Below are 9,281 nucleotides of genomic sequence, written 5' to 3'. Positions count from 1 at the left end.
CGCATGTCTGTAATCCCAGCACTTTGGGAGGCTGAGGCTGGTAGATCACCTGAGATCAGGAGTTTGAGACCAGACTGGCCAACAAGGTGAAACCCCATCTCTACTAAAAATACAAAAAAATTAGCCAGTCGTGGTGGCGCACGCCTGTAGTCCCAGCTACTTGGGAGGCGGAGGCAGGAGAATCACTTGAACCCGGGAGGCGGACGTTGCAGTGAGCCAAGAGCACATCTTTGCACTCCAGCCTGGGCAACAAGAGCGAAACTCTGTCTCAAAAACATAACAAATAAAAACTAATAGAATCTATAAATTCAGAGGAAATGGCTCTTGGCAAACGTGTGTCAGGAGAGGATGACTTGGAGGTGTCCACCGTGTTTCTTACTGAAGGTTTGTTCAAACCTAGAAATTCACTTGGGACAGCTTATGAGTCCTCTCCTAGTCTTGGAAAACCTTTTAAAGTGTCTGACAAAGTCTGTACCCCTGGGGCATGGATTAGTTTGTTGAAGTCCACAGATCACACAGTTTCTTGGAAGGTGTGCAGCGTGAGGGTGCATTCCTCTATTGCCCACTGATGGAGAACTCACTTAGGCTGTCTTTCCTCTCCTTCAGATGCCTAGAAGTCATTGGGGTCAAGGAACAAGCCTCTACTCACATGCATTTGGGCAAATGAAGTCACAGAACAAATAACCTACCCTGCATCCAGGTTAGATCCTCCTGCACCATTTCCTGCTTCTCTGCGGAGCCTGCAATGTGGACCCCTGTCTGGATGTGGGGCTGGGGAGGTGGCTCCTCCCCTGTCCCAGAGGCCCATCTGGTGTTCCCACACAGGCACTGAGTCCAGGGACACCCTCTGCTGCTGCCTCACCTAAGAGAAAGTGGCCCAAGAAGCATTGGCCCAGTGCCTGCTGATGCCAGGAGCCCTCTGCCACAGACTGACACAAGCATCCTGCACTCTCCCCTCCCAGCCCCTCCCCGAAAGTGTGGGCCACAGGTACCACTCCCTATGCCACTGAGCCCCACACGTCCCATCCCCCAAGCCACCCCCACCCAGCCCCAGAGCTTTCCTACATTTATGATTTGTCCAAAAAGGTGACGTCCTTCAGCTCCCAGAAGGTCATCCTCCAGGCTGTGACCATCACACAGGATGTCTTGCACGGGGTACTCCTGGGCCTTCAGCCCAGCACAAATCGTGGTTTGGTTTGACCTTTGAAATATCTCAACATCGGCCGGGTGCGGTGGCTCACGCCTGTAATCCCAGCACTTTGGGAGGCCGAGGCGGGCAGATCATGAGGTCAGGAGATCGAGACCATCCTGGCTAACACAGTGAAACTCTGTCTCTACTAAAAATACAAAAAAATTAGCCAGGTGTGGTGGCCGGCGTCTGTAGTCCCAGCTACTCGGGAGGCTGAGGCAGGAGAATGGCCTGAACCCAGGAGGCAGAGCTTGCAGTGAGCCAAGATCGCGTCATTGCACTCCAGCCTGGGCGACAGAGCGAGACTCCGTCTCAAAAAAAAAAAAAAAAAAAAGAAAAAAGAAATATCTCAACATCTAAAATTCAGAGTTTTTTTGGAATATTTATCATTTTCCATAGATATAATTCTTTCAAATAAATTCCTTAGAAAACAATATCCAGTGTTTCATTCTTTGTGCTAACATGTGCTTTTTCCATTTTGGAGATGAAAAATATCATTAGAATTAAAAACTCAACAGACAGATTAAACATCAGATAAGATGCAGTTAGCAGGCCAGGCGCAGTGGAGGTTGCAGCGAGCTGAGATTGCGCCACTCTAGCCTGGGCGACAGAGCAAAACTCCATCAACCACACACAAAAAAGGTAAGATGCAGGTAGCAGAGGTGTCAAGTGAACTTGAACAAGATCTGAAGTGTAATCTTCCTTAAGGAGTCCAGAGATAGGAGACAGGACATTTGAAGGAAAAGTTCCAACAAAGCACAGACAGGCTCTAGGAGATCACACAGGGAAAGGGGAGGCTACATCCAAGAGATAAAGCTGAGAATTCCCCAAAACTGATGGAAGTTTTGGGGAAGACAGGAATTCTCAGAGTGAGGGATGCCACAGAATCCCACAGAGGATAACTGAAAACATCCACACTTAGTTACATTGTAGCAAAACCATGAAACACTGAAGACAAATCTTGAAAGTTGCTAGAGAAAATACTTGATGACTTGAAATTTAAAATGATAAAGTTTAATGGAATAATATCTTTAACACACTGGAAAAAATCAGACATCTCAGATTTGTATGTTCAGTTAATTATCCAACAATTAGGGAACTATGAAGACTTTCAAGATAAAAAGTTTACCATGAGCAGATCTGGACTAAAGGGATGTTTTTCTGAAGCATGGTTTTGGTCTGAGCACTGTGGCTTATGCCTGTAATTCCAGCATTTTGGGAGGCCGAGACAGAAGCATCACTTGAGGCCAGGAGTTCAAACCAGCCCAGCAAGACCTCCATCTCTACAAAAAAGTTTTCAAAAAATTAACTGGGTGTGGTGTTACGCACCTGTAGCCCCAGCTGTTCAGGAGGCTAATGTAGGAGGATCACTTGAGGCTAGGATTTTGAGGCTGCAGAGGATAGCACCACTGCACTTTAGCCAGGGCAACAGAGCAAGACTCTGTCTCAAAAATAAAATAAATAAAATTAAATAAAATAAAGCAGTGTTCCTTAATCTTGGCACTCTTGATATTTGGAACTGGATAATTCCTTGTTGTTGAAATAGCACTGGGTAGTGTAGAATGTTTAGCAGTATCCCTGTTCTCAAGATGGGGAGGCCGGCACCTCATGTAAAATGTTCGGCCAGGTTGCAGCCTGCATTAGCTTGGAGGGTGGATCACAATTTGACCAAATCTGTGGCATTAGGAACTAACTGCGAGAATCCAGAATGCTGGTTTTGTTGGCTCCTCCTTGGCTGCTTTTAACAAAGTCCTGTGAGAAAGGTGGTCTCTGGCTGGAGCTTACCAGTGTGCAAAGAGAGGTGGTAGGACCCAGAGTGCTGCTAATGTAGGTAACCCCTGACTGGCCTGCCACACACAAACAGTTGAATAATTTGGTGCCTTGAAAGTTTGAAAAAAAGTCAGTCACTCTATACACCCCAGCCAAGGCAGTTGTGAGCTGTGGCTCTGAAGAGGTAGTCTTTGTAGGAGATAGCCTTGGTGCTGCTAGCAAAGACAAGATTTGGGGTGTTGCTTTTCATAGCAAATCTGTGATATTAGCAAATGTGGAGAGATCTGGCACAATCAAGCGTTGCTAAAAGGAACTCAAAGGCCTGCTACAAATTTCATAGAACTGGACATAGGCCATCCCCAGTGAGCCAGGACAAAAACTAGGCAGAGCCCAGTTTATTCAAAATTTACCCTCACAAACAGTGGGCTGGATGGCTGAGTGTGGTGGCTCATGCCTATAATCCCAGTACTTTGGGAGGCCAAGGTGGGTGAATCACCTGAGGTTAGCAGTTCGTGACCAGCCTGGCCAACATGGTGAAACCCCGTCTCTACTAAAAATACAAAAATTAGCCGGGTATGGTGGTGCATGCTTGTAATCCCAGCTATTTGGAAGGCTGAGGCAGGAGAATCACTTGAACCTGGGAGGTGGAGGTTCCAGTGAGCCGAGATATTACCATTGTACTCCAGTTTGGGTGACAGAATGAGACTCCATCTCAAAAAAAAAAAGAAAGAAAGAAAGAAAAGAAAGAAAGGAGAGAAAGGAGAGAAAGGAGAGAAAGAGAAGAAAGAGAAGAAAGAGAAGAAAGAAAGAAAGAAAGAAAGAAAGAAAGAAAGAAAGAAAGAAAGAAAGAAAGAAAGAAAGAAAGAAGGAAGAAAGGAAGGAAAGAAAGAGAGAAAGAGAGAAAGAGAAAGGAAGAAAGGAAGAAAGGAAGAAAGGAAGAAAGGAAGAAAGAAAAGAAAGAAAAGAAAGAAAAGAAAGGCCGGAGCTCCGTAGTGGTACCATCACACACAGAATACCATGATATAATGAACACACAGCATCACCACATGCAATGACATGCATAAAACTGACAAACACAATTTTGAGCAAAAAATGCAAGACAGACAATACTTTATTACTTCATTTCTATAAACTACAAAAACAGGCAAAAGTAAACCATATTTAAAGATGTCTATAACAGTGGTAAATACTGTGTAAAGGTTATGGGCTACTTCTGACCTGAAGGGTAAAAAAAAAAACAGACAATATATAAATGAATATACCTGAAGATTATATTTTTTTTTTTTTGAGACAGGGTCTCACTCTGTCACCTGGGTGCCATTTCAGCTCACAGCAACCTCTGCCTCCAGTGTTCAAGTGATTCTCCCATCTTAGCCTCCCAGCTGAGCTTACAGGCATGAGTCACTGCACATGGCTACATGTTTTGTATTTTTAGTAGAGACAGAGTTTCCCCATGTTGGCCAGGCTGGTCTCGGACTCCTGACCTCAAGTGATCCACCTGCCTTGGCCTCCCAAACTGCTGAGATTACAGGCGTTGAGCCACCATGCCCAGCCCTTGAAATTTAAATTTCAACGTACCTAAATGAAGTTTTATTGGAACACATCTACACTCATTTGTGTGTGTGTGTGTGGAGGGAGACAGAGAGAGAGAGAGGGATCTATCCATTTATGATAAGGAATTGGCTCATAGAATAATGGAGGCTGGCAAGTCCCAAATCTTCAGGGTGGACAAGCAGGCTGAAGACCCAGGAGAATACATATTCCAGTGAGAGCCCAGTGGCGCCTGCTGTGGAGCAGGACTAGCGGATGGTGTGCATGAACTCTGAAGGCCATCTGTGGAAGAATTCTCTCTTGCCTGAGACAGTCTGGGGCAGCCAGACTTTTTGTTCTCCTCAAGCCTTCAGGTGACTGGATGAAGCCCGCCCACATGACAGACAATCTGCTTTCCTCAAAGTCCACAAATTTAAACGTTAATCTCATCCATAGCAACCTCACGGAAACACCCAGCATAACGTTTGACCAAATACCTGGGGACCTTGTGGCTCAGCCAAGTTGACACCTAAAATTTACCCTCACACTCCAGTCCTCCAACATCCCAGCTTCCCTCTTACATCCCTGGATGGCAGAACCCAACAGGGAACCAGCTGGCAAAGCAGCACCTTGCCTGTTCTTTATTGTGTGTGTTTTTCATTTTAAGTCGGTGGAGTTACACACCATGGATTCCTTTATGTCTGCTTCCTTTTCATTAAAATCCTGCTCATGGATTCATCCCCACAGTAGGTTCATTTTCAGGTGTAAATGTAGGAAGCACAGGAGATCACAGAAGACCTCTGCAGGCCAGCTCTGCAACATCCTAACAAGGAGCCGGGAAACTGAAGTACCACGGGAAGGAGATACTCGCCATCTCTCACCACCCAAAGCTTCCTGGGCTGCTAAGCATCATCGTTCTTTATTTTCCGCTCTGTTGTCCAGGTTGGAGTGCAATGGCGCTATCACGGCTCACCACAACCTCCGCCTCCCACGTTCAAGCATTCTCCTGTCTCAGCCTCCCCAGTAGCTGGGATTACAGGTGCCGGCTACCATGCCTGGCCAATTTTTGTATTTTTAGTAGAGACGAGATTTCACCATGTTCAGACTGGTCTCAAACTCCCGATCTCAGGTGATCCGCCCACCTCGGCCTCCCAAAGTGTTGGGATTACAGGCATGAGCCACCGTGCCTGGCCTAAGCCTCATCGTTCATCTTTCCTGCTGAGACAGAAGAGGAGATTGAGGATGTGGACATTTTGTTGAGGAAAGGAAATAGGACAGATAATTCAATGAAGTCTCAGAAAGCCATTCTGAGAACCCATGTTCTATTTCCAGAACCCATGTCAGGCCATTCCTGGGGGGTCTGGTGGGGTTATGAGAGAAATGCCTTGGGAGGGAGATTGGAGAAGGTTCAGGGAACAAGTTCTGGCTTCTGCCCTTAGAGCCGGACCTGGAGAGAGAGAGTGGGAAAGTGGAGAACCATCAGCTCATTTCCCTCTCACCATGGCAAAAGCATCTCCATCAGGCAGGGCTGGCTTCACAGGCAGGCAGCTTGGGAAGCCCTGCGGGGCCCCACACTTAGAATGGCCTCCACTTGCTATCTTGCTTGGCAGTCAGGGTCTTGAAATTCTGAATGATCCTGAACATCATGCACTGGACCTGACAAAATAGCCTGTCCTGATCAGGTCTCAAGGCAGCCCTGGACTTTGGAAGGCAGCACTGAGGCCCCACTGAGGAACGGAATGGCTGCTGAGGGCTGAGAACTAGAGCTGAGACTCCCAGGCAGCCCCTTTGGAAAACAGCTTGGCATTTCCCCAAAATGTTAAATGTAGAATTATCATGTGATCCAGAAAATCACATATGAAATTGCCTCTTGTGTCCCCTTTAAACATATAGAACGTAACTACTGGAAAGAGAGAGAAAGGGGCCTACCTCGGTGGCTCACTTCTGCAATCCCAGCACTTTGGGAGGCTGGGGTGGGAGGATCACTTGAGGTCAAGAGTTCAAGACCAGCCTGGCTAACATGGTGAAACTCTGCCTTTACCAAAAAAAAAAAAAAAAAAAAATTAGCCGGGTGTGGTGACGCCCACCTGTAGTCCCAAGAGGCTGAGGAAGGAGCTTCACTTGTATCCGGGAGGTGGAGGTTGCAGTGAGCCAAGATTGCCTCCACTCCAGCTCAGGCTACAGAGCGAGACTCTATCTCAAAAAAGAAAAAAAAAGAGAGAAAGAAAAGAAGTTTTGGAAACATATTTGCCCTTAGCCATGTTTTGGGTTTATTTCCCACACTGAGTCCTATTATGTGTCTCCCAACACGTCTGCAGCAGTTGCTACTTCCTGCACACCAGGTCCAGTGACCATAATGTCATCAATATAATGGACCAATGTGACGTCCTGAGGGTGAAAAGGTTCTCAAAGGATCTGGGAACTAGATCATGAGCTGGGCTGCAGAGTTGAAGTAGCCTTGAGATAGGGTGGTGAAGGTGTATCTAGCTGAAAGCAAACTGTTCTTGATGGTCTTTACTCACAGGTATAGAGAAAGAAACATTCACCAGATGGGTAACTGGGCAGCCAAGAGGATAATTGGATCGGGTGTGCCACACTTCGCCTGCCCTGCTTGCTTTTGGTTGTTTGCTCTTTGTTACTTTTTCCCCCATGAAGCTGAAGGCCACGATAGCTGAAGGCTATGCTATTGAACACTGTAACTCAACTTTCACGTGCTACCTTATAGATAACATTTATAAGTCACCATAACAATCACTTGAGTTTTCAGGAACTTGGGGCAGATCCTGTCCAGTTCAAACCGGTTGAGACTGCCAACCCTTCAACCAGGCCTGTACACACGCCCAAGAGGTGATCTTTTGACATCAGAGGGCCAAAAACTCCACCCTCAGATCATGTTAATGCCACCATTTTCTGTACATATGTCCTATGAACCCCAATTATGACTGCATTTTTCCCCACTGCCAATCACCTTTCCCCATGCCTTAGACCACCCTACTTCTCTAACCTATAAATCTCTCTAAGCCTCATCTTTGGGGAGGCGGATTTGACAGCCATTCTCCCATCTGCTCACTGGACAGCCTTGTGAATAATTCTCTCTTTTGCAAAACCCATGTCACAGTGATTGATTTACTGTGTGTGAATAGAACAAACCTGGGCCTGGCTCAGTAACAACTGCAAACCAGTTGCCAGATGTGTCATTTGCTCAGCACTAAAACCACATGTGGAAACAGCACCTGTACTTGGAGTCACTACTCAATTAAGTTTACAATTAATCCACTTGTCATTCTCCAAGATCCATATGTCTTCTGCACAGGCTGAGTAGGTGAGCTAAGCGGGGATGTATGCCCAAGTCTTTGATGGTGGCACTAATCTCAACAATCTCTCCAGGAATGTGGTATTAGTTTGCTTTACTATTTTTGTGAAGGAGGCAGCTCTAGTGGCTTCTACTTGGCCTTTTCTACCAGAATTACTTTTACTGTATGGATCAGGGAACCAATGTGGGATTCTGCCCATTGTTGACTATGTCTATTCTAATTATGCGTTCTAGAACCACGGAAATAACCATAGGATGGGTTCAGGAATCTACTAGATATACTGTGAGATGAATCTGAGCCAAAAAGTCAATTGATCACATGACCTCCATACACTCATACTCTGAGGAACCATGGTGGCATTTTGAGTCTCCTGTAATTACTGCTAGTTCAGAACTAGAGGCTGGTTATCCCAGAAAAGTCTAATTATTTGCCCTTCTCAATGCACAATCACTCTGATAAATGGCCTTGGGTGCCTTTGGGGAGGCCTAGGAAGATGGAAAGTATAAATTATTGTCAGTGCAGCAGGGTCCTGCTTCGAAGGGACGGGGCCTATCCTTTATTCAAGAAGCTGTGGGTCTGTGAACTAGATCAAGACTTGGAATTGACTGAGGGATTATAACTCTGTGTTGGTAATTTGGGTCAGACTTCTCTATTCACCAGACCTGGAGCTTTCCTACTTATTGGGATCGAGTAAAACTTTAGTAGGCAGCCAGCCCATCCATTTCAGTTCTCAGGACACTACGATCAGCAGGCCAACATCACAGATCTCTGTGGGTGACACCATTCAGGGTCCTGCTTTGGCTGCACTGTCCATGGCAGTCACCACACCAATCGGGTTTTTGGTGACTAAGTGTTACCTTATGGTCCCTGCCTCCTCAGGATTTCATCAGCCCCACTGCACTTCAGGGAGCATTTCCCACTGTAATGTGGCCTGTGTAGAATACTGGCACTCTCTACATGAATTTATTTCTCATAGTCTTAATGAAAGGAGTGTCCTCTGGACCCTCCCTGGGTTCCTGAGCAGGTATTTACATGATAAATACACTCAAGCATTTTTATCTCCCTAAGCGTTTACATATCTTCCTCTACAGTATACCAAGGAAGTTCTGGCATTTCAACTCATTTAGTGCAGGTTATGTCTGGACCCGTACTATTTTTTTTTTTTCTTTTGGAGACAAGTTCTCACTATATTGTCCAAGGCAGTCTCAAACTCCTGTCCTCAAGCAATCCTCCCACCTCAGCCTCCCAAGCTGGGATTATAGTGCGTCCGTATCTCAACAACTCACAAGCAAACGTAGAGAACCATTCTCAGCTTCTCAAGTTAAAACAATGAACCACAAATCTCTGCTTAATTATCCCGTATCAAAGAATTCAGCTTGATCTGACTTTATATTCCTTCCATGATGATCCTGCATCCTTGTTACTGAAAAAGGTTCCCGATCCAGACCCCAAGAGAGGGTTCTTGGATCTTGCACAAG

Source organism: Chlorocebus sabaeus, chromosome 22 (genome assembly GCF_047675955.1).
Source record: "Chlorocebus sabaeus isolate Y175 chromosome 22, mChlSab1.0.hap1, whole genome shotgun sequence".
In the NCBI taxonomy this organism is placed as follows: Eukaryota; Metazoa; Chordata; class Mammalia; order Primates; family Cercopithecidae; genus Chlorocebus; species Chlorocebus sabaeus.
The sequence above is the reverse complement of the archived record's forward strand: the minus strand, read 5'-3'. Positions refer to the sequence as shown.